This window comes from Rhineura floridana, chromosome 15, assembly GCF_030035675.1.
Source record: "Rhineura floridana isolate rRhiFlo1 chromosome 15, rRhiFlo1.hap2, whole genome shotgun sequence".
Taxonomy (NCBI): domain Eukaryota; kingdom Metazoa; phylum Chordata; class Lepidosauria; order Squamata; family Rhineuridae; genus Rhineura; species Rhineura floridana.
In genome coordinates, this window is record NC_084494.1 from 10,792,746 (window position 1) to 10,817,767 (window position 25,022).

At 41.6% G+C, this 25,022-nt stretch overlaps 1 protein-coding gene across 12 annotated transcripts in view; it reads left to right on the forward strand.

Annotated features, from left to right (window-relative positions):
* Positions 1-529: 529 nt before the first annotated feature.
* ZMYM4 (zinc finger MYM-type containing 4) overlaps positions 530-25,022 on the forward strand; it is a 78,688-nt gene continuing 54,195 nt past the window's right edge. For 3 of the 12 annotated variants that reach the window (XM_061596161.1, XM_061596173.1, XM_061596169.1), the window contains exons 1-2: positions 19,266-19,362; positions 20,190-20,249. The gene's annotated coding sequence lies outside the window, so the exon portion shown is untranslated. Of the gene's footprint in view, positions 682-6,713; positions 7,033-19,265; positions 19,363-20,189; positions 20,250-25,022 lie in introns of those variants that run through there. The other 9 variants (XM_061596162.1, XM_061596171.1, XM_061596168.1 and 6 more) reach the window with 5 other exon arrangements.

The window sequence follows — 25,022 nt, forward strand, 5'->3', positions numbered from 1 at the left end:
TGAGTCAGGTATCCTGTTTGTATCCATACTAGATTTAGAGTGTTTGGGACTTGACTGCTTGGGTTGTTCAGGGCACCTGTTGGTTGTTTCATGAGAGGGCTTATTCATCAGCATGTTGTGTGTTCTGTGCTCAGCCAGGTTCTCTGCTAGCTCTATCTCGTGTGCGAGATTGGTGGAAAGAGGGTCAACAAAGTCCATTTGAAGGGCCCCGTTAGTATCCAGGGACCAATCCAGGGGAGCGTTGGACTGGTTTGTAGTAGTTGGTTTGGACTCCATAGCGGTCAGAGCATCGTTCTTATCAGATCTCTTTGCATCCTCAGGCGAATCTAGTCTCCCAGTCTTCGCTTTAGGGGGGAAAATGTATAATTTTTGACTGCCTTGTTCTTTTTGTGTGCGAAGGTGTCTCACAGTATGGAGGGATTCCCAATTTCCTGTATGTATTTCTGGTATAAACCATAATGGGATGCTATCACTTTAAAAGAAAATGAGAGCTGAAATTACAGCTGCTGTTGTCCAGAGAAAGACAGAAGCAAGGCTAAGGCAAAGCAATTCTTTATCTTTTTGGTATATTTGTTTTCCCCAGGAATTCAAACAGCCCAGGAGGGAGGGGAAAGGCTGCAACAAGTCATAAATTGTGAGAGTTTCTTACTTGGAAAGACTCTTCGTCTGCGGTAATCCCAGGTAAAAGGAAGCTGAGAAATGGACACCAAGCAGACCAGAAAACAGTCCTCCTCATGCTCAAGGTCGACCAAAACAAACACCAGGAAAGAGTGGGTGGTGTTGAAGTTAGTAAATCAGCATGTCGATAGGAAAAAGTAGGCTGCAGCTGGCATTTGGAGAGCACTAGAAAGGAACAGTCAGGGGAGCAGCCGGAGTAGCTACCTATCAGTCTGCCATCTTTTTCCCCCCTCACTATATAAGGCAGATTTTTGGCCCCTTCAGATTTTTTTTAAATTGTGCATTCATTATGATGTGTGCCCATGATGGTATCAGGGCAGTTATATGCAATCCTGCTTCAGTACTGCTCCTTTGCTCCTACAAATGTTTTGGGGCAGAAATAGAGCTTCTGGTGCAAGTCCTGTAACTTTCTGCTGAAATCTTGTAACTTTGTATACTGCAAATATTCCAGGCTTTTTTTCTCCCACTTTTGTTGCACTAAAGTATCAGAGTGCCCCTCCAGATGCCAATAATGCAGTAACATTGGGGAAGCTTTGCAGAACTAATAAAGCAGAGTGGTGTGTGGATGGTCCAGTATAAATCTGCCACTAATGCACTATTATTGTGTCAATTACATGTTGCAGAATATACCTGCAAATAAGCCCCACCAGCCTGGAGGTGGGCTTAATCGCTTTATTATCATTATCATTATCATTATTATTATTATTATTATTATGCTTTTCATTTCAAGATGAAATGCCAATTACATAATAAACATAGCAAACAACAGGACATTAAAGAAAATGATAAAGAAAAGGAGTGAAGACACTCTTCTAAAGATACTACAAAAGGTGCTTCCTCCTTCTAATAGTTGGGAGTAAAACACCGACACTTGTTAACATGTAACCTCAACCAGTGCGTGTGTGTGTGGGGGGGAATATATAGAAAGGCAACCTATTCTTCCTTCACTGATTCCTTCTTTAGTAAGCACTTGTTTCAGGCTTTATAGCCTTCCTTTTTCTCCTTAGATAGGGTTAGGGTACATGAGTGATGGCCACATGTATGTATGTATGCCCAGGCCCAGTGCCAGCAGACAGCCAGGCAAGGCATGAACCCGAGGGCTCCTGGGGCTCAGAAGGGCCCCTGGGAGGGTGGGACCTCTGTTTCATGATCCATGCCATTGTTGAGTCACACAGGGCATGATTTGTGGTGCACGTCAACCCGTTATCCCAGGCTCACAAATCATACCCCCCCAACATTGGTGTGGATCACGGAGCTCCACCCTCCCAGACAAGACTAATTTTATGCCTTCTACATTAAATTTTAACCTCGTAGTCCCTGTAATGTTCCTCCCCTGGCACCACCTGTCAGGCTCCCACCCGTGGCTACCAGCAGGGAGAAACGTACTTTTTAATTTTTCCTTTAGCTCACCCTAGCACAGATCTCACAAGATCCCACTGCTAGGCAGGTATTTATTTGATAACACCAGGAAATAACAAGATTACTTTAGGAATGTTCAACAAGCGTATGGTTTCATATAGTGTCACTCTTTATGTTTCCAGTCATATATATTCTGCCTAAATACCAGCCAAATATAATCCAACCTACAACCAACTCCAATCCACACTCCACAACCAACTGCCCACAACTCCCACAAAACAGAACCCTGAACCAGCTGTCATCCTCTCATTTATACCTTCAGCCACTCAAACGCTCAGCCAATCATCATACAGCATTCTCCAGCATTCTAACCCATGTACTCCCCCCTTTAACTCAATCCACTTACCATATATACCTTAATAAACCTGCACTTACCATATTTGCAGTCATAAAAATACAGGGGCATCACAGTCCCCTTTAGTACTACTCCCTATATATATGTATATGTGTAGATAAGACAGTTTTGAAAGCAACAAACAGAACTTCACCAAATATAGAGATAGATAGATAGTATCTTATGTGTTTTAATTGTATTTTATGTATTTTAATGTTTTGTGATTTTATTGTTTACAATTTTATTATGTACGTGTTTGATTTTATTTTTGTAAGCAGCCCTGAGTGCCCTATTGCAGGGTAGAAGGGTGGGATAGAAATATTTTAAATAAATAAATAAATAATAAATAAGACACCCACACCCCGATGCAGCCAGTGCAGGTTTAAATGGGCCCAGCTGCCCTGCCTGCTGCTTTTCCAGATCAGCACATGCAAAGGTGTACACTAGCATGCTGACATGACAACACGGGAGGCAGGGCAGCCGTGCCTATTTAAGGCCATGCCTTCTGCATAGAGTGTGTGTGTTGGTGCCTGAGGCCTCCTCAGGCCTGGTGCTGGCCCTGTACATTCCCATACTCAGAATGGCTTTATTTCCCAGTAGCAATAAACCTTAAGTTTCTTTATTCTTTCAAACACCAGTGTCACCACGCTATTTCATTTCTGCACTCTGCTGCTATATATACCAAATTCCAATACTAATCAGAGTAGGATGGCCAGGTGAAAAAGAGGTTGTGTATGTGATGTCCTTATATGTTAAAAACTGTAAATATGGTAAATGCGGGTTTATATAGGGATATATGGTAAGTGAATTGAGTAAGAGGTTGGTTGGGGGAGTTGAGAGGAGAGTGATTGGAAAGGAATTGAAGTGGGAGGCAGTTGGGATTGAGTTGACAGAGTTCTGAGGGAGGTTTGGATTATATTTGGCAGGTATTTAGGCAGAATATATATAACTGGAAACATAAGAGTGACACTATATGAAACCATACGCTTGTTAAACATTCCTAAAGTAATCTTGTTATTTCCTGTGTTATCAAGTAAATACTTTTATTGGTTTACCAAAAGCCTGATCCTTGGCTGGGGATATACAGACCAGAAGGAAGGGCAGGGTAATTGCCAAGGCTGAAGGGAAACTGTATCATATGGTGGCAGCGGTGAAGGGAGATACTGTAACAATGTCAAGTATCCAGAGCAACCCAGGATTGTATGCAAGATACAAGGAGGTTGTGGACAGCAAGGGCACACAGACACAAAGTAACAAGCTATAGAGAGACTGAGGCAAAGTCTCTAGCAGTATTGTTTACAGGGAGTGACTGGTGCTGCTGCCTAGCAGTGGGATCTTGTGAGATCTGTGCTAGAGCGGAGTGAGAAAAAATAAAAATGACAATCCTGACTGGTGGTGTCCTGAGGTGGTGCCTAGTGAAAGGCAGTAGCCACAAGCAGGTGGGAACCTGACAGGTGGAGCCAAAGGTGGGAACATCACAGTGTACACAGTTATGTTAGAAGAGTGGATTTCAGAAGGTGTCACTTGCCATGATTCTATATATGCTGATTTTCTCTCTTCTACACAGGTAGAGGAGCCAAGTTCTTTTTTTCACCTGGACAGCCTAGAGAAAGGGGGGGGGATAAATATGAGAAGGAGGAAAGGGGGGTTAGTAGAAGGATCCACTGAAACCTGTGCAGGGTGAGGTGGATAAACTGACAGACCATAGCCAAAAGTAGGCATTAAGTGTCACAGCTATTACAGTCAAAATATTCTACAAACACATTGGATAGAGTATCACTTTGTTAAGGATGTGCAAATTTTTATTATCAGCATGAGGTTGCAAGTATCTTTATTAAAATATCTGTTCTAATAATAATGTGGTGGGGAATCTACTGTTTCCATGGTACGTTTTGGTGCCAAATCATGCTATGTATGAACCATGACAAAATGGCTTGCCCAAAGTGCAAACTATGAGTACCAAGGCCACAACTGAAAGTGTGACAACAACTGTATTGTTTCTGCTGTAATAAATATGTTAGTCTTTAGGGTGCTATAGGACTCTTTCAGAGCTTGGAAAAGTTACTTTTTTAAACTACAACTCCCATCAGCCCCAGCCAGCATGGCCACTGGATTGGGCTGATGGGAGTTGTAGTTCAAAAAAAGTAACTTTTCCAAGCTCTGCTCTCGGTTGGTTTTGCTTCAAGAGGCTAACAGAACTAGCCATCTGGAATTTGCTACCACACTCGCTATCCGAAAGCTTAGAGATTACACTGAGTGAGATGTGAAGCAAGCTGTAGCCAATACTCTCCCAAGATTTAAGTTATCTCCACATATATTATGGCTAATATCTCATGGTGTCTTTACATGACTTGTGTGACAGTGCCTTCTTGGTGGTGGCTCCCTGTTTGTGGAATGCCCTCCCTACTGAGGCTCTTTCATTATTAACTTTTAGGAGAACTTTTAAAACATTTATTTTTACCCAGGCATTTGATGGCTGAAAGACCTGTTCCTGGCCACCCTGAAATTATTGGTTTTGAAGATAGGTGATTGCTTTCAGTTTTAGCTATTTTAGTATTGGCATGTTTTCCACCCTGGGCTCCTTTGGAGGAAGGGCAGGATATCAATTTAATAAATAATAATAATAATAACATTCAAAAGTGCTGCATGTGCGCTATTATTTGGGTGAAAACCCATGAGATGTAAGATTGTTTTTGTTACTTTAAAAAATGTAAATGTACTGCCTTCAAGTCGATTCCAACTTGTGGCGACCGTATGGTTTTCATGAGGCTGAGAGGCAGTGACTGGCCCAGCGTCACCCAGTGAGCTTCATGGCTATGTGGGGATATGAACCCTGGTCTCTCAGGTTGTAGTCCAACACCTTAACCACTATACCACACTGGCTCTCATTTTGTTACTTTAATGGATGATAAAATGGCTACAAGTTTGTCTGACTCTTTAATTATGTGATTTTGTCATTCATTTTCCCCCTGAGTTGTTTTATTATTGAAAATGAAATGGACTGCCTTCAAGTCGATTCTGACTTATGGTGACCCTATGACTAGGGTTTTCATGGTAAGTGGTAGTCAGAGGTGGTTTACCATTGCCTTCCTCTGAGACTGAGAGGCAGTGACTGGCCTAAGGTCACCCAGTGAGCTTCATAGCTGTGTGGGAATTCGAACCTTGGTTTCCCAGGTCGTAGTCCAACACTCAAACCACTGTGTCACACTGGCTCTTGTTTTATTATTAAAAATATTTATAGCCCTCCTTTATGAATAAAGCTCACTCAAGGTGGCTTACACAACAGATAAATATATAGAGAGATTTCAGCATTTATTCTTTTTAATTATTGTACTTAATTTTATGTCTGTTTTCTACATACAATGGGTATTATGTGATCCAGTGCTTTGTTTGGTAAACAATGTAATGCCGGTACTCATATCTTCATAAAAGTGCTGTAGGTAAAAGAAGAAAGACGTATAAACCCAACTTACAAAAATGAATAGCAATACAGAATTGGGTTTGTATATCTGTGTCTAAAAAATATTAATAGCAAAGTTAATAAAATAAAGAAAAGTGTCCAACTTTAATCTGTGTACATTCTGGCACAAAATGGTTGCCACAGACAGGGGGGGAAATGCAGTAATTGTACATCTGTCCTGGCAAGTACTGTCACACAAAAAAAGGACTGATGTGATCATACGCCTTATCTTTGAGGTTTTGCAGTGTTAGAAAAATAAAATTAACATAGCTGTTTTTAAATAGTTTTAGAAAAAATAAATTTTATTTATTTATTTGTTATTTGATTTATACCCCTGCCCTTCCTCCCACCAGGAGCCCAGGGTGGCAAAATTAGCAAAACTTCTTCTAACAAAAAAAGAAAAGCGGTTTCGAAAGATAGTAGCTGTAGAAGCAGCCATAGCATGGGATACACTGCAATGCGCTTTCAGGCGTGAGCACTGAGCCACTGTGGGCCTTAGGTGCCCATGTTTTGTGGAAATGTGGCACTGCCACTTCTAATGGCTCCTCACCTTAGCTTTACTTTTTAAACAACCTTCCTGCCCCCCCCCCCATTTTGATGCAACCTTCCCCTCCCATCGCTTTTTGCTTGGTTTTGATCTCCCTCAACTGCCTCCCTCCCAGAAATTGACGCCTCGCCCTTTAAGAGGGCGCCATTCTGGGACCTGTCCTAACCCTCTTCCTCTCTACCCGCGAGAGAATGGGTCTCCAAGCGCGCATTCGCGAGGGGGTGGGGAAAAGGAGGAGGAGAAGGGGAAAAATAGGTAGGAGCTCCGGCCGGCAGGCATGCGCGTGCGCTCGACGCATGCGCAGTGGCATTCTCCCCACCCCTCGCTGCTTGGGCAGGTCTTTGCAGCTTTAAGGGGCTCTCGGGGCCTGGAGAATCCAGCTTGGCCGTCGCTTCAGTTTTCGTGGTGTATTATTGTTGTTGTTGTTGTTATTATTATTATTAATTTTGACGGAGGAGGACGCCCTCCCCCCCGTGAGTACTGAGGGAGGCGCTTCTCACTCTCCGCTTTGGCTCGCCTCCTCACGGCTGCTGGATATTCCTTGGAGCGCCCCCTGAGGTTACAACGCTCACCCTCTCCCACCTCGGCCAAGGGGTGAGAAAAAAAAACTTCCCCTCCCCCCCTTTGAGGCAGCCTCCCCCCTCAATATGGCGGCGGCCAAGGAGGCGGGGCCAGGACCGCGCGCCGGAGTGAGTGAATGGGCGGGGCTTAGGCTGGAGTGGGCAGTTAGGCTGGAGTCAGATAAGGGTACCACTTGGGGAGCTGTCAAGATAAGGGGTGCCTTTGGGTTTAGAGATAGTGGGTCGAAGGGAGTCACTGGTTTGAGATGGGGGACCTTGTGATTGGACATTGGGGGGAGGCTAAGAGATTGTATGGAGAGATTAAGTTGTGCATTGATGAATGCAAAGGGGATCATGAGAGATTGGAGTGTCAAGTGTGGGGCACTAGGGGTGAAGGCTTTTGGAAGGGGGATGGGGGGCACTTTTTTGGAGTGAGGAAAAGTTGAGCACCTGGATGGCATATTGATGGGTGTCAGAAATGGAACCTGTAAATTGAGATTGTGTTTTTTAAAAAAAAAAATTATTTGGGAGGGGTGAGTTGTTGCTCATCTCCATTTACAAGAATTGGTTGGACTTGTTAAAGACTTGGTGTCAGAAGGAGGTCTGTGAAGGGATACTTCTGGAGGAGGAGATGTATTCAGGGATTTCTTGAGCATAGTAGGCATGGATGTGGGGAATTGGGAAAATAGTAGAGGCATGGCAAATAATGTGTTGGTGGGGAGGGAAATTAAAGTTGCAGAGCTAAAATTTGATGAAACTCGTGGAATGTGTGTATGGGGGTGAGGGGGTGGGAGGGAGCCCATGAATAAAGTAATGGATGGATTGGGGAACTGGAAGATGTAAGACTATGGGTAAAAAAGGGGAAGTTTTGGTACCAAGATGTTGGTTTGGAGTACCTATTTAAGGTAAGGATTATAAATGGCAGGTGAAAGTAATCCTGATGACGGGGATTTTGCACTGATGGTTAACACTAGGAACTCATGAGGGATAAAGTCTTATAGCTGTAAACTGAATCAAGGATCTTCTCTTGCACAGAACTATGCTTTGGAAATTAGGTTGGGTTAGAGTACTAATAACCTGCAGAAGCTATTAAAAGTGTATATTAAAAACAAGTTGATCACTAGTATTATTTCCACTTCTCCTTTGTGTCCCATATTGATTAAAGCTTTGAGAGCAAGCCTGTACAATGTGTGGTGTTGGTAGTCTGCATTCAGTTTTGTGGGTCTGACATGAAATCTTGTTCCATTGTATGCTAAGAATTAGTGTTAAATGCAGGAGCAAAAACCCCCCAAGCCATTCAAATTCCTAAACATCTGATGCTGGTAGCTATATATTTAAGTGCTTTCTAAGGGCTGATTGTTAACTATTCTGTGGTGGCTACTAGGAATTCAAAAGTTTTTTCCAGTTTTGGCTCAGAGTGATGGCTGTAGCTGTAATTGCAAATCCTGAAATTGCTTGTATCTTTAATACTTGTATAGGGAAACTGGAAAAGATGCATGTATCTGGACAGGCTGAACACAGGTCTGATACACAGCGTTGGCAGATCACCTTCAAAAAACTGGTTTAGGAGGAGGACATTTCTGCATCCTGCAAGGGCCGCAACATCACTGTTGTTAATAGTAAATTCATTCCTAATTTTGCATCTTCTTAGTTATAGAATCTAAAACCATTTGCTTCCTGAAAAGTTGCTTCAGAAGATTGGTACCACACATGAATATAGAACAACGTTGTGAGGTTGGTTTCACAGTTCTATAGTACCCATCCCCACAGGCAGGATGCTAATTTATTTACTCAGAAGTAAGTCTTACTGAGCCAAGATCTTGCTTCTCCTGATGCTGGCTCTTCAGTTAGTTATTTCTTGGTGCATCCTGGTGATGGGCATTATGAACTGGCCTTTCCCTTCAGTAGGCCTTCCAGTTAGTTGTTTTGCATTTGCAGCCTGAGTAATCCCACAGTTTGCTTGTGCATTTATTTTGTTTTTATTTGAGCATTTGTACTTTTATCAAAATAACAAAAGTGTATGCTTTTATTGCAATAACAAGATTACTATTTTAAAAAGTCCCAATGTACCGCTAAGGGAGAAGGGACTGTGTAGTGGGGCATCAGTAGCAGTGAAACCAGGATACATGGAAAAAGTCATAAAGAAAGATGGGACATCACCAACCCCTGTCACCTGTCAATGTTTCATGGATCACTTTCCCCATCACATGCATCAGTCATGTCAGTCATCCTGATCAGATTGTTGCTGTGATTGCATTCAGTCAGGAAAATTGCCACAAACTAGGGCTTTAAAAAGATGAGGGGGCAGCCCAGAAAAGACTGGAGTGCTATGATTGCTGGATTCTATGTAACAAATGAAGGACAATAATTCCAGAGAAATGGGTTAGTATGTGAGCAACCATAATCTTCTGGATGAGCAACCTGTTTTAAATTTTCCCTTCTGCTGATCAAGCTGCATGTCTTGTCAACCAGAATTTTGCTGCAACCTCACCCGTGTTTTGTGATGTCATGGCATGGAATGAGTGGTGTTTGCTGTATAGAACAGATGGCATGTCTGCTGACTTGCATGTATTCTTTGATGGAGGGGCGGATGCTGGCTATGTGTGTGAGTGGCTTCTAATGGTTGTTGGGGGTTTGCGGGCAGGTAGATTTTTCCTGAAATTTCTGAAGAAGCCAGAATGGCTTGTATCCTAACTTTCCTTCTGCAGATGGAACAAAGTTCCTTTAGTAGAATGGGGCTTTCCTGCTTCCCCTTTGCCCCACCCACCAAATATCTTTCCTGAACATTGGGGAACCCTTGCAAATGGTGCAGAGGCCTGCCAACAGAAGAGGAAATCAGCAGAAATTCCCCTCCCTAATGGAAAAGTGGAAAAACAACTAGTGGTGAAATACTGTGATATCTACTCAGAAGTAAAACCTGTTGAATTAAATGGGATTTACCTCCAGATAAATGAGTATAAGACTGCAGCTGTAGGATCCAGGCTAATCTGTCTGCAGTCCAATCCTCTGCATGTTTGCTTGGAAGTAAGTCTAACTAAATTAAGTTATGTCCACGTAGGTATTTGAGGTCTAGTTGGACTTCTGTTCAAGCAGTTTCTGGGTACTGGACAGAAGTCTTATCCATCTGTACAGCAGTTTAACTAAAACATACTCTTAGGTATTTTGTATCACTAACCTGTTGGATGGTGTAGCTTTTAATTAATGCCACACATAAAGCATAATGCAATTTATTTTGTCAGCTGTCATGTACATGTAACAGTTAAATGTTGGAGGGGGTATTTGATTAATTATCAGGATGATAGCATGTCCGAAAAGAAGTAACCTCAAACTGGAAATTTCTTGTAGTTTTTAGTAATGTTGCTTGTGTCCCAAGTATAAAGTAGCCAGGATTAAATTTAGCTGTTTGGGATGATATTTCTAACCACCTTACTGTGAATGTAAATTACAACATAATAGTGCAACTTTTATTAATTACATTTAGGACCTAGGTAGTTTAAAATTGGTTTGGATATTAGTTGGGCAGGTTTATTTTTTCTAATATAAATGAAGTTTCATAGAAGTTTCATTTTATTTCTTCAGACAGAGCTACAAGTAAAATAGGGAAGTAATTTCTCCAGTATGTTTGTGCATACTTTCATTGAAAGATACAACATTCACTTTGAAATGCTGAGACTTGGGATTTCACTCTAGTGATTTAGGCTCCAGCCTTCAAATCATTTTTCCATGGATTTTTTTAAAATCAGAAATTTTCCTCTGGAGATCTGATATAGCATGTTTATTTGATTTCCATTTAGCAAATAAATCTTCAAAAGTATGTCATGTTTATTTTACATTCTATTTAAATATCTGAAATGTTTTTCCAATACAGTAATACCTCGCTTAACAAAGTAGATGCATTCTTGAACATTACTTCTTTAACAGAAACGTTGGTACCAGAGGTAAGAATAATATGGAAAGAATAGGGATAGGTTTCTACGCTTGCTCATAAATGGTGGGAGCAGCTTCAACAAGGGCTTTAAAGGGTGCCTACATGGCACCCCTCCCCACCTCTCTTCCCCTTTCCCTCTGAATGGTATTGGATCTTTCTGTCCCCAACCTTGGGAAAAAGCAAGAGATCTCTTTAACCCAAAACCAAACACACAAGCATGTCAGTTTCACCCTAGCAAAGTAAAGGCACAGGATTATCAGTGTATTGATAGCAAAGCAAAGACACAAGGCTAGTCAGTTTGACCTTAAAGCAAAGGCACAGGCTTCAAAGTTTATCCATAGCAAAGCAAATCTGGTCCTTAAAGCAAAGCAAATCTGGTCACCTTAAAAACCTTTCTTAAAAGGAGTTTCCTTGCTGGAGGATTTCTCAACAGAAGTATTCCTATAGTCAGTAGAAGTTGAACAGAAGTAGTTGGTGAAGATGCAATCAATAAAGTTTTAACTATGATTTATGTGAACAAGCCAGGTTCAGAAACCACAGTTTGGATCATTTGGACAAACAATGACTTGAAGTTTAAACTTAGCACAGTTTATCTCAGTTCAGATGAAATGAAAAACTGCATACATATTGAAGGAGGAGAGGAGATGCGGGAGTACATTAGCCTGAAGTTCATTCATGTAGCCCTGTTTATTTTATTTATACACTGCCCTTCAAATACATAGTCAGGATGACTTACAATAAAGTATTTTAAACACCATAAACCAGAGATTCCCAAAGTTTTTACTACATGGTCTACTTGATGCTGTATTGTGAAAATCACAGGCCTTAGGCCAACTACAGTGGGGTGTGTGTGTGTTAACTAATACATTTCTAGAGGAAAATTAGCAGATTACATAATCAGTGGCTACTAGTCATGATGGCCATACTACCTCTGATACTAGAGACAGCATGCCTCTGCATAACAGTTGCTGGGAATCATGAGTGGAAGGGTCCTAGTAAGCTTGTGTTGTGCTTGTGGGTTTTTCTTAGGCATCTGGTTGGCCACTGAGAAGTGAAAGGGCTAGGCAGCCTTTCCCAACTAGTGTGCCTCCAGATGATGTTGGACTACAACTCCCATCTTCCTGACCATTGGCAATGCTAGCTGAGGCTGATGGGAGTTGTGGTCCAACAACATCTGGAGGCACACTAGTTGGGAAAGGCTGGGCTAGATAGTCCTTTGGTATGATCCAGCAAGGATTTTCTTAGCACCACATTATGACAATCACAGCACCTTAGGTCAGGGCCTTATTAGCCTGTTTGTTAAATTTGCCCCTTGAGCTCCATTGACAGGAAAATAAATAAAGTACAGTTCTCGACTTGGCTGAGCTCACAGATGAGCAGTGATCCACAGACCTCAATTTGAGAAATTCTGCCATAAACAAATACATTAAAATAAGTTAGAAATAGCAAATCTTTAAAAGCAGCATAAAATTAATCCCAAGTAAAATGGATTAGTAAATGTTTAAAAGTCTGGGAAAATAAAAAGGTCTTCATTTGGCTCTTGAAAGGCATCAGAGTGGACATCAAGTGAGCCTCTCTGGAGGGAATGTTCCAAAACTGGGACACTACAACTGAAATGGCTCACTTCCCAGTAGCTACACACTGTGCCTCAGATGCTGAGGCAACCTGGAGAAGGGCATTTTGCAAAGATCCCAAAGGAAGCCTTTTGTTTTATATGAATGCAGCTGCTGTCTCTGGGGTATTGCATGTTCACTTCACTGGGTCACGTCAGATGTTACACCAAATCATAGTTTGCTGTGTGAATGAGCCCTTTGCTCACATACTTCTTCCTCCATGCACTTTTGATTACCATTCTTCCTTTTTTGAAACCTAATTTGGAATTCTAGTTTAAGTAGCAAACCATAGTTTGCCCATATGGGCAATTCATGAGAGGACTTTCTCAATTTTGGTGCCCTAACTATAGAATGTCCACCCCCCTCCACAGATGTGGCTGTTTCTGATCCTGGTAGCTTTTTGGCTCCATCTAAAAACATTTACTTAATAACTTACCTAGCCATTTGGCTAACTAGGGATTCAGTTGGGTGACCTGTCCTTGCGGATATCAATTTGTTGTATTTTAGTTTGATATGGTTTTATTGTGTGTGATGATTTATTGTAAACCACTCTAGGATTTATTTTAAATGAAGAGTGAACTATAAATTCTTAAACTAAATCTGAAATGAGAAAGGAAATCAAGGTGTGCAAGGGGAGGGAGAAGCATCCAAGTGCAGGCCCTTTTACTTAGTGCCAGATCATGGTCCAGTACTATGTCTAAACTAACCCAATGAAATGATTCTCAGAAGTGGCAAATTCAGTGAATCTTTGTGAGAAAAATGAGATAATTAAGATTGGAAAGACTGTTGCACGCTAAGATTGCTATAGAAATGAATAATTATGAAAATGATAGTTGTGGTGATAACTCCTGTACTATATAAATACCTCTGCTGAAATTTAACTTGCTTTTTCTGAGATGGTTTTATTTATGCAAGCTTCTTGCATTAAGGGAATTCACTTGTGATGCAGGCAGTTTATTATCTGGGCCATGCTGTTGCAAGGGCAGGTAGCTTTTTGAGGACCAAGGACCAAATCAGAGTTGCAGATTAGCTTCCCGAGTCTTCCGTCCTGAGCTGGAGAACCACAGCTATTTTAGGTATCTAGTTGACATAATTTGCACAACTGCGGCAGATCCCAAATAATTTATTAAGAACAAGTCCTGTTTTATCAGCTAAGTGCTCCTTCCAACTGGAGTGGCCAAGAGGCATGTCACCCCATATATTCAAAATAATAATTTCAGCCCCTTAAGATCTAGAGCTGAACTGGACCCAGAAATCACAAACATGTAAAACATAACTAATGTTGGGATCTTATCGCCCAGCTGAGTGCAGAGAGTCAGTGTGTTCAGAAGTGCAAATGTGAGAGTTCACAATTTATTTGAGAAGTGAAAGGTAAAAGATCCAAATGGGAGTCATTCGGAAGTGTTTCAAGGCTTGCATATTGTATTTCACTCTGTTTATAGTGAAGATGAAGGAGACAGTTGAACGACTCTCTAAGAACATTTAGGCTGCAATGCTATGCCCATGTACTTTGAAGTATGCCCCATTGAACTTAATGGGGCTTACTTCTAAGTAGACTTGCTCATAGAAATACACTATTAATGTAGATAATATCTAATGAGGGAGTCCATCAACTGCTCTTTTTTTTGCTGCTCCCCATGATAAGCAAAATCAGAATAACATGCAAAATAGTACAGATTGCAATTATGTAATTGAAAATTTTATTCACTGTGGAAGCTTTCACAAGTCGTCTTCATTTGCACATATCATACAGAACTCATTATATTTACTGCAGAATGCTCACACAGAATTCACTGAAAAATGTTCACGTTTATTGTGCAGTGTATACAGTAGTATAGGTTGTCTAGAAAACTCTGAAACAGAAAATTCTCCACTTCCCTATATTGATTGAGATCTAATTTAGCGTGTTTATTTGGTAAACAAAGGTAACAAACTATGCCGTGTTACTGTTACGTGCCGTATAAGTACCTGATTTTTTCCCTTAATGACAAAAATATTTTATTGGGGGGGAAAATACACTTAATGTGGTTTAAATGATATAGTAAAACGCATTCAAAGCTTTAGCTGATTTTTTTTATTGGAATACAAGTAAATATTTTTAAAGACATGACAGTTAAGTAGCAGTCACTTCCCAAATTAGATTCTTTAGATTTTAAGGAACGCATTATGTTGTATCCAGTAGTGTCCCTCTGTTCTTGGAAGAATAGTTGACTTAGCAGAGGCCACTGCTAACTGAAGAGGAGTAGAGGCAATATTGGTAGTCCCTATCCCCCTCTGCAGATCTTTCTACCATCTTCCACACTGTTCTGAAGAATCCCCCAACCTTTTGGAGCAGTTTTTCAGAGGTTTGTAGGGGGAAGGGGGAATTGATGACAGTTGCGTTCTCTTCTTTTCAATTTGTGGAGATGTCTGCTGGGTCAAAAGCCTGTGCACGAATGGAATGCCCCCATTGATTTTTGCAAGCCCAGAGAGTTGTGTGCCTATTTGCTTCCTAGGGATTGTTACTTGAAAAAACTAATTGCAACTTTAGATTTGATTAATATTGTATCCATATCAGTTGCCCAGCATGATTTCTTTTGTGTTCATTTGTTATGTTCTTATGAAGTGGTTCATTCCTAAAAATGAATAAATTTAGCCATGGGAAATTTCCCACCCCACATCACTGAAAGTATAAATAGCACTCTAGCACCAGGCCTAAAAAGCAGCAGCTGTATATGCAGTCTCTCTCTCTTACTGAGCAGCTGAGTATACTATAGTAGTACTGGGTAATCACCAAAAATGGAGTTGGAACATATGCTGAAAACAATTGGTAATTTTAAAGGAGCAATTTATTGTAACTAATATTAATTAGGGTTTTTATGTGTTTTCTGAGAGCCGGTGTGGTGTAGTGGTTATGGTGTTGGACTACAACCTGGGAGACCAGGGTTCGAATCCCCACACAGTTGGGCTAGTCACTGCCTCTTAGCCTCAGAAGAAAGCAGTGGTAAAACCACCTCTGAATACTGCTTACCATGAAAACCCTATTCATAGGGTCACCATAAGTCGGAATCGGCTTGAAGGCAGTACATTTACATTTTTAAATGTGTTTTCAGTATAGGCTTACAGACTAATTGGGTGCAAAGGCTGCTGGCAAAACCTCCAAAGGGCCCCTTTACCTGTAGAATGGTACTGGTCTAATGTATTGTATGCAAGCACCTAAGTTGATTTTGCCGCACTTGATGACTGGAAATTGAATATGTGAGCTGACTCCATGGTGCTTGAGCATAGAAAACTGCCATATATCTATTCTGACCATTGGTCCATCTAGTTTAGTGTTAAGTGCATTGACTGGGAGCAGCTCTCCAGGATTCCAGACTTACCTGAAAATTCCAAGGATTGAACTTATGCAGTTTGCTTAATTTATGAGCTTGAACTATGGCCCTTTCCAAAAACCCATCTGTGATGTTGTATGATGCCCATTCACACATGCAAGCCAGGTCTAAATTTGCTGAGGTGCAGGAGTCCTGTGAATAGGATTTTCTGTAGGGCGTTGTGTGTTTGTGTGTGCTTCTTTACAATCAGTTTTTATAGTCTTTATGTTAATTTTACATTGTAGATATACAATGTACTCTAAATTAAAACAAAATAGTATATATTACAGTATATATGTATATGTATGTATAGCCAACAACACATAACGTTGTGCATTTTCCTGAGCTTTGTTACTCCGGTACAGAAGAAACAGGGAGAGTTCTGAGGAAGGGGTTTTAATTCTTTTCTCTTGTGATGTTTTCTTGATGAGAATTGTCACCCCCTGAAGCTGTTCTCAGCCTTGTGTACAAAACCTTTTAGTAGATGTCATTTAGGTAAATTACAGCTTGGTGAGGGCAAGTTTTTATTGGGAATGCAGCATGAAGTGGAGTGAAGAGCTAACTTCTGTCCTTCTGGTCAATGGACCCACCCTCCCTTGCTACTTTACCCTTTAAAAAACATGGGAGATTCTGTTGTTTTGTTATGGTCATCAAATTAACATAAACATTTTGTATGCCATGGCCCACAGAAATTCATCACAAAGGGACAGAAGTGCTGAGAACGAGGCATAACTAACTGCTTCAGTGCCAATCTGTACTGTTATAGCAACATCATTGGGAAATGTTATACTGGTAGCAAATATGCTGGCTTAAACATTAGGGGCTGAAGCCACAAGTTCACAGATCCCATGTTGTTATTTGGGTATTAATACCTGGATTTTTGGGGGCGGGTTGTTGAGTGACAAGCTTCTCCCCACAGCTTTCCAGTATCTGTGGGAGTATTTGGAATCTTTTTTTTGAACACAGACTAGGCATATCTGTAATTTGAAAAGGTGTTAAAAGTGTGTGGCCAGGATCCAAAGAGCTACATACGCCCATTAGCTCCTCACACCTAAGGGGATTTTGATCCTATGTTTCAGGTGGGGCAGCCCTCTGTGCTGGAAACTGAGGGGACTTCCAAAGCCCCTTCATAATATGGTATATGAGCTTGCTGTCAAAAGGGGAAAAATAAAAATCCTGCTGCATGTGCCCAAGCTCCTGGGCTTCCCTGAATTAGCTCTTTGAAAGGGCTGTAGCAAGCAGAAGGTCCGCAGTTCAATTGCTGGTGTATCCAAGTAGTGCTAGGAAATACTTTCGTATGAAGCCTTGGAGAACTTCTGCCAGTCATGGCCTCTTTTACATACTGTATAATTTTAAGCCATACTTAAACTAAACCGTGGTTTGAAAAGTAACCCTTGGCTACCTCTCATCGTTTGTTTGGAAAGAAACCATGAGCATGTTTGGATGTAATGCTAAGTCAACCCATGGCTTAGCCCCTGGCAGCATAACACCAGCAGGAGTGGTGAGGAGTGAAGTGCTTGTGATTTCAGCAGTGTGTACTAGCACACTGCACATTCATATTTGCACCATAGTTTAATTTAATTGTGATGTAAACTGACAAGCGAACCAAGCCAGTGTAGGCTAAGTTAGATGGACCAATGGTCTGGCTCTGTATAATGTAGCTTCCGCTGCTCCTGTTATCTCGGCTGGTATTTTTGTGTCTAATTCTGTGAGGCATAGTGGGCATGATTGGAGGAGGTGGGGTAAAAAAATTATCAGTAAAATAATGTAAGTAAACAGACAGCAATATTTGTTGCCACAGGAAATTCCCTAGCCTGCCCGCTTCCTGAACGTTGATTGTAATCCACACTTGGTCATTACATGATATAACTCAGTGACTGTTTTTATTGGGGGGGGGAACCACTGCTGTAAATCAAATAGAAAATGTGTAATATTATTTATACTGCTATGTAGCCATAACATACCAGCAGGTTCAGTGGGTTGGCAGAAGTACAAAAGCACTTCAGAAAAAAAAAACTAAGGGGGGGAAAACCCTCAGAAAGCAGCCTAATGAGAACTGAGCATGCTCAGTGGGCACAGTATGCTGCCTGTAGTGCGGAAAAGTAGGTGGGAGAAAAAATGGAACGGAGTGTCGTAAGAGAAGACATGGCTGGCGGGAACACTGAACAGAAGCATTCCGTGCTACAACATTTTTTTTGCAAGTCCCACTTGAATATCTATTTTTATTAGGTATTCTTACAGAATATTTTTAAAGGGAGAGCTTGTAAAAGAATAACCCCCCAAAGTCTGATCTAAATTGATTTGTAAAATATTTGCCAAACTTGCTAGTTGGTGTTGCCCTCAACTTCGTGGGGTTTATTTTAGTTATAGGATCTAATGAAACCAAGTTAAAGAGATGCCAGCAGTCTTATCTCTATTATTTCAGTTAAACATTGTGGAATCTTTAGTTTTCTCCTTTTAAAAAATAACTCAATTACATCCTTGCTTTTTTTTTAAGCATTAATCTGTGTGCATCTCCTTTCCCCTTTGACAATGCAGGTAGAACAATGAATCTCTTTGATGTAGTCGTTGCCAATTCCTTCTATAGTGCTACTCCTGTGCTTTTAACAGTAGCTCAGAACTTTTTTCCCCAAGGGAATAAAGTGATGAGGGAAAAAACTTCTCCGATTTAATTTCTGTTTGCAGGCACAGGACCAGTAAAAATGTTGCTAATCCTAGGTGTCATGTTTTTGATCCATATCTGCATATTATAACATAGTTTTTCTTACTGCCTGATTCATATGCAGAGTAGACCCATTGAAATCAGTGGACTTAAGTAACTTTCAGCAGGTCTACTCTGAGTGTAACATAGTTGGCTGTCACCCACTGTCTTTAATCACATCATCCTATACTTGCAACAGAATAAACTTGAGTGAAAATTTCCAACTATCATTTCAACCCTGAAGCTTAAAATAATTTATTTGGTGTTTCAGTGTTCTTAAATTTTTAAGCAAAGGTGCAAAACATGGGGGGAATTGTTCTTATTTCTGTTTAATGGATTCTGCAAGTGGGAAAACATTAGGTGGTTTTTTAAAATTTATTTTTTTGTGCTGAGTTTTGCATTGGCTATGTTTTCCAAGCATATTTCTGCTTGAACATGCTGGGAATGTTCTTTGAAAATTAATCCTGAAGAGCACGTGACCGTCCAACTTTATTGAGAAAGAACTGGATGAGCAGATATTCATCTTCTTGCAATCTCAATGGCAGTCAGACACAGGCGGCTGCAACAGCTGACACTGCTAGGGGGCTCTATAGTTCCGACAAAGCTCTTTTGAGTTCACAACTCAAGCTTTCTTCTTCACTGCTCTCTATGGCTCTCCTGACCTCTAGGAGTTCACTTCCTGTTGGAAGTGCTTCTTTTCCTGCAGCAGGTATATGCAGCAGGCTGGCTCTTTGTTACCCACTGGTCTTCTGTTTCCCTAGATGCTTCGAAGGTAAGAATCAATGAGTTGCTTTTATGATCTTGCAAACACAACACTGGAAGGAGCTCACAGATGGAATGGCCATTGTATTTTATGCTAAACAAGGTTTCTCATAACTGGGAGGGGCTGTGGGATTGACTTTGAGAGTTGAAGACTTCCCCCTCCCCCATCAGTGTGTCCAAGGGATTTTGACTGTTTCCTTCATCTTATTTTGCCAGGGGTCAAGAAAATCTGAAGTAAGGGGGCGGGGAAATCTACTCCACACATTTTCCTCAAAGGGATAGTGTGCTTGGAGACATTCTGCACAAAAGTTGCAAAACTTACATAATTTTTGTTGCAATTCTATAGTTTCTCTCTGGGCCACCCCCCTCCAAATAAATAAAATCTTTTAATATAATGAGCAGAAAGAAATCCAGGAAGGCATATGATTATTTCAAACTTTTCAGAACTTGTTATTGTAGTGGAAGTTGATAGTAACTGGATGATGAATGTATTTTTTTTTTAAAAAAAGTTGAACCATGTCTTTCATAATGAATTCAAACAGATAGCTTGTCTGTTCATATTGTAGAAAACTGAATTTAATGTGTGATGTCTGACTATTGTAGTAACATTTGCACATTTATTTTAAAATTTGAATCCTGTCTTATGGTACTCAAGGTAGATAATGTGTTTACAACTAGCAGGAAATAACATAATGAAATACAATTATATATTGTATTGAAAAAAGTCAATTAAAACTTAGTTGCAGATGAATAATATGTTTAGTGTTTATATATTGTGTTTCCTAAGTTTTGAGAGCATGATTAGCAAGGATTTTTTTTTTTTTTGCTGTTTTACAGTTTGGGAACTCTTTCCATTCCTCTAGAGTTCCATTAAACCAATTGGAAAAGCCCTTTAAGGTAGGCCACTACTCATTATGCAATATGGGGATATAAGGAGGGGAGGGCAAGAGAGTGGTTTGATAGTTACCTTTTGGTCAAGGTAAATTAAATCCAGTGTTTCGCACTCAAAACTTTTTTTTAACTACCAGACCACAGTAGCAAGTTGGTTTAACCTTCAGTTACGAGTCTTATCCTAGCCATAGAAAATGATCAAGCTCGCGCTTGGAGAAACATTTGGGAAACAAATGCCAATCGTTGTGTTTCAACTGCCAATCAAACGTTGTTGAGAGCCCTTGCTATGTGAACGTGGTAATCCACACGGTTTTATAAAGGAGCAGAAATGGAATGGCTGTTGTGGGATGTGGGAAGGGGGGACATACTGCCTTTATTTTATTTATTTTCTTCCATTTATATTCTGCCTTACTTTCATGATGGAATCAAAGGCTTTATTAAGACTAATATTTCAAATTGTACTCAGAAGGCAAAGAGAAGCTGGAGCACGGGTGTCCCAGTCCTCTTAAGGAAACAAGCCAGTCCGTCCTGCCCTGGCTTCATATTAATGGCCTTTTTAGGACAGTATTATTATTTGTGTTCTCATCTGCCAGTGCAAATGAACATGTTATGATTATTATTGGTAGTAGTAACAATACTACTGTAACAATAGTAATAATATTTCAGCATTTTTAGAGAATTCAGAGCTGCACATACATTGTCCTAGTAATCTTTTCAGATTTCAAAGCTGCTTTTAAAATCAGTTATAGGATACTCCGGGCCTGCTTGCTTTTTCCAGCAATTGTTCTCTTGTATGATGTCTGCTAGTGTATTTCTCCTGGGGATGGTATTTGCTAGTACCTGTTTGTGGGAACAGGATTCAAATTTTACACAAGTATCTGGAATTATGCATCTTGTGCCAGGGAAATCTAAATTACAACAGATAATTTAATACTATGTCTGTATGCCACATATTTCTTTCTTTTATTATTTATTATTTCAATTTATTTATTATTTCAATTTATATACCGCCCTTAGCAGAATAGCTCTCAGGGCGGTGAACAAACAAGATAAAATACAATATATCATAATAAAAATCATAAAAACATATACAAACAAACAACAAAAAAAACACTACAAAAACACAATACGACAAAAATTAAAAATACGGATTAAAAGATTAAAATGGTTAAGAAAATTAAAATGCCTGGGAGCATAAAAAGGTCTTTACCTGGCGCCGAAAAGATAGAAGTGTAGGCGCCAGGCGTACCTCTTCGGGGAGGCTGTTCCACAACTCAGGGGCCACCACAGAAAAGGCCCTAGATCTAGTAACCACCCTCCGGGCTTCCCGATGGGTTGGTACCCGGAGGAGGGCCTTAGATTCTGAACGAAGTGAACGGGTAGGTTCGTATCGAGAGAGGCGTTCCACAAGGTATTGAGGTCCTACGCCGTGTAAGGCTTTATAGGTAAGAACGAGCACCTTGAATCTCACCCGGAAGCAAATAGGAAGCCAGTGCAGATGCGCCAAGACAGGTGTTATATGCCAAGACCGACTGGTCCTCGTCAGTAGTCTGGCAGCTGTGTTCTGCTCCAGCTGAAGCTTCCGAATTGTCTTCAGGGGCAGCCCTACGTAGAGCGCATTACAGTAATCCAATCTTGAAGTTACCAGAGCGTGAACAACGGTGGCGAGGTCGTCCCTGTCCAGATAGGGGCGTAGTTGGGCTACCAGACGAAGATGGTAAAACGCATTCCGTGCCACCGAGGCCACTTGGGCCTCGAGAGACAGGGAAGAGTCGAGAAGAACCCCCAAACTACGTACCTGTTCCTTCAGGGGGAGTGTAACCCCATCCAGAACAGGGTTAACATCCACCATCTGAGCAGGGAAGGCATTCACCAACAATGTCTCGGTCTTGTCTGGATTGAGTCTCAGTTTATTAGCTCTCATCCAGTCCATTATCGCGGTCAGGCAACGGTTCAGCACATCAACAGACTCACCTGAAGAAGATGAAAAGGAGAAATAGAGCTGCGTGTCATCAGCATACTGATGGCAACGCACTCCAAAACTCCTGATGACTGCACCCAGCGGCTGCATGTAGATGTTGAAAAGCATGGGGGACAAAACCGACCCCTGAGGGACTCCGCAATGGAGAGTCCATGGTGTCGAGTGATGTTCCCCAAGCACTACCTTCTGGTGACGATCCGCGAAGTAGGAGCGGAACCACTGCCAAGCAGTGCCCCCGACACCCAACTCCGCGAGTCTCCTCAGAAGGATACCATGGTCGATGGTATCAAATGCCGCTGAGAGATCAAGGAGAATCAACAGAGTCACACTCCCCCTGTCCCTCTCCCGACACAGGTCATCATACAGGGCGACCAAGGCTGTTTCGGTGCCAAAACCGGGCCTGAAACCGGATTGAAACGGATCTAGATAATCGGTTTCATCCAAGAGCGCCTGGAGTTGGCTGGCAACCACCCGCTCCAAAACCTTTTAAAATCCCATTTCCATGAACTTCTTAGCTGCAGCCCTGCATCTCCTTCCCCTGCTGAAATGAAACATATGTACACAGAACTGTGTTTGCTTAGATTCAACCCGTCATCAGCCCCCCTCCCATCCCTTCCTTTGGATGTGGAGATTTTGTGATTGGACCTCTCCACCTTTTATCCTATGCAAAAGCAGCCACAAGGGGCTCTGGAGCAGGCCTGTAACCAGGAGGGAATCTATCCCCCCTTTTTCTGGCCCCCTAATATTTGTTTTACAAAAATAAAAAATTGTGTAATAAATTTAATTTTCTCTCCCCCACCCCACACACAATTTTTTGGTTTTCTCCCTCCCCCCAAACGGTAGCCATCAAGCCCTGTAGCCATTATACACTAGCTACAGGCCTGCTGTAGAAAACGGAAATGGACTGCCTTCAAGTTGATCCCGACTTATGGCTACCCTATGAATAGGGTTTTCATGGTAAGCGGTACTCAGAGGGGGTTTCCCATTGCCTCCCTCGGAGGCTAGTCCTCCCCAGTTGGTGAGGGCCTGCTCAGCTTGCCACAGCTGCACAAGCCAGCCCCTTCCTTGTCCACAACAGCCAGCTGGGGGGCAACTGGGCTCCTTGGGACGATGCAGCTTGTCCATGGCTGCACAGGTGGCAGGGCACATAACCCCTGAGCCAGTCACTGTGAGGTGATCTTTAGCTGCTCTAGAAGAGGGATTGAATCCTTCTCTCCAGGAATGTTGCATAAATAGCTCCTAAAAGCTGCTATTCAGCCTGCAGCAAGAAAGAGACACATGCCCCCAGCTATGAAACGCAGTGTTCATCCTTGTGCCAGCCATTGCCTTTCAGCCTAACCTACCTCACAGGTTTCTTGTGAGGATAAAATGGGAGGGATACCTTGTACATTGCTCTGGGCTCCTTAGAGGAAGGGTGTGATAAAAATGTAATGCTCTTTTAAAAGGCATATTACTGTTACCTGGATTTTTCCCACTGGGGGAGTCATAACAGCTTCAGTATGTGTGTCTGCTTGCAATACATTTCTGTAATATAGTGCAGGAAAAAGGGTTGGTTTCTTTCTCATCCCATCTCCCAAGTGCTGCTTCTCTGATTAGAATTGGAACCCACAATGGATCCAGAATGGTTGGAAGCAGTAATGTAGCAGCAAATTCAGAAGTGCAGGGTTCCTTTATGATAGGCATGCCACCCTCTTCTCCACTTTCTCTCCTCTCCCTTACTCTCCCTGTCATCTCGCGGATCCACATTCCATTACAATAGACGTCCCTAGGAGCAAGTCAGCATGAAAGGGGAGCCTGTGTGTTAGCTACTCAGGAGAGTCTTCTTGGGGGCTGACTCATCACCTTTCACTCTGATTGTCTCCAGTCAGCATGAAAGGACACAGAGTTTCCTCAGTGGCTAACATGCTCTCTTGTCATGCTGATTGGCTCCTACATAGGGACCTGGCTGGGACCCTGCTCCCAAAAAAATAATGGGTCTACAAACTCCCCCTCATGACCCTAGATGACTACACCTGTGGTTGGGAGATCTGGTCAGGAAATTCCTGAGCGACTTCTGTCCTGGCCTTCTGATTGTAAGGTCATTGGAGCAGGAGCAGATTTTATTTTTTGCTTATGAAACTTTATACATTTGTAGTGCTTTATGGGTTATTATGCAAAGGGTAAATGTTTTGTGCAACTTACTTTGCATCAAAACATAAAATAAGGAATGTTTTGACAAGGTTTAAGGTAGTGGAGAAAAGGATGGGAGGAAATGTGGAGATTGTGGGGTAGTGGTCAGAGAACAGTATTTATGGGGAAGTAGTTGAATTGTCTACAGAATCTACACCTGGACCTCACTCAAATTTACTCAAACCAGGTTTCCCCCTTTAGTTAAGGCTGACTTGGGACAACAACAACAAAAGGTTCTGCCATTTATAAACCTTGAAATTATCTTGCTTAAAAAAAGACATTTGAAACTTGGCATGCATGATCTACTTGATGAGGTCTATAAATGTCAGACTGCTCAAATAAAGATTTGTCGTAAGTACAGCAACTTTAAAAAGACATACCATATTTCAGATTTTGGTGAAAACTAGGAAGAAACATAGGAAGCTACTTTATAGTGGGTTGTATCCAATGTCGCGTTAAGTAAGCATCCATCCGTGCAAGGATTTCCGCTTTCCCCACTCTCCTCCCCCATCCCCCCCAGATCTGTTCTAGGGGTTCCTCCAATCATCCAAAGCTGATTTGGGGAGGGCACGGAGCAAGCTGTGTAAACATGGAGGGGGCATCTTAATTTTTTTAGGCTGGGGCTTATT